Genomic DNA, 1,534 nt, shown 5'->3' with positions numbered 1-1,534 from the left:
GCTTTTATTACATTTAAAAGTTATTTATTTATGTGTGTGTGTGTGTGTGTGTGTGTGTGTGTGTGTATGTGTGTTTATGTGTGAAAGCCTGTGCCACATGGTGCACACATGGAGGCCAAAGGACAACTTTGGGAAGTTGGTTCTCTTCTTTTACTATATGGGTCCCAGGGATAGAACTCAGGTTGTCACACCCCTTACCCACTGAGCCATCTTACTGGCCCTCTGATGTAATTTAGTTGTGATTTTGTTAGCCTTTAGATTCTTGGTCACTCTTTACCTCCAATTTAATCAAAAAAGTTTAATAAGTAAAAGAGAATAATAGTAGAAAAATGCATGCATCTATAATACCTAAACATAAAGAAACCATATTGCATCTGTACTTGTCAAAGCCATCTTGATTTGTCTACATGTGTACTTATATCCTTATTGGTCACATAATCTTCCTTGCATATCATATTTCAAGTTACAAGAAGTACTAAAGGAAGCCAGACTTGCTGAGGCACTCGAAGAAAACCCCTTTCTGGATTTCTCCAGGTGAAAAGAGGTGGCACATGGAAGTGCTGGCTGGGGAACGAAGTGTGAATGTGCCACATCAGAGTCTGTCTGTAAAACTTGGGGTGTCAGTTAGGCGTGGTGGCATGGAGCATGCCTTTAATATCAGAACTTGGGAAGCAGAGATAGGTGGATCACTGTGAGATGTAGGCCAGTCTGGGACAGTCTACTTAGTGAGTTCCAGGCCAACTGGGGCTACATACTGACACCGTTATCTCAAAAACAAAACAAAACATTGAAAACAACAACAACAAAAACTTGGAATGTCCTTGTAAAATTCTCAGGAACGAAGGCTGTGGGACTGCTTGGGTTTTGTGCCTCATATGTCTCAAGAGGCTGAAATAAAGCTGTTAGCAAGGCTTTTTCCCTGGCTCCATTTTCCAATGACTTAGAAAATGTTTACTCAGAAGCTGAACATACTCAAAGCCAGAGCAGCTGGAAAACTAAAGCGACAGCACAATTATTTCACTGCACCGATGAAAATCCAGTTACCATATAAGCCTACACACCAAAGGCTTGCTTTGTAATCAGCCACTAGCTAGCCCTGTTGACAGCCTAGTGGTCTTAGTTCTGTCACACTGCACCTGGATTACAGACAACTTCTAACAGTGTTTCAATTAGTAGATGTAGCTGCTGGAACTCAAACTGAACCAGAGCTGTTTTACCATATAAGCCTACACACCAAAGGCTTGCTTTGTAATCAGCCACTAGCTAGCCCTGTTGACAGCCTAGTGGTCTTAGTTCTGTCACACTGCACCTGGATTACAGACAACTTCTAACAGTGTTTCAATTAGTAGATGTAGCTGCTGGAACTCAAACTGAAACAGAGCTGTTTATATGCTTAATATCAAGTATTAACAACAGAATGTGAGGAGTCTGAGGAACGTGAATTCTCAGTTACATTCCTTACCAGTTTGCTATAATGTGTGTAGAGAAGAAACTGATTTTTTAAAAATTTGCTAGGATTTCTTTTAAAAAAAAT

Source organism: Nannospalax galili, unplaced genomic scaffold, assembly GCF_000622305.1.
Source record: "Nannospalax galili isolate Female #2095 unplaced genomic scaffold, S.galili_v1.0 scaffold326, whole genome shotgun sequence".
NCBI lineage: Eukaryota > Metazoa > Chordata > Mammalia > Rodentia > Spalacidae > Nannospalax > Nannospalax galili.
The sequence above is the reverse complement of the archived record's forward strand: the minus strand, read 5'-3'. Positions refer to the sequence as shown.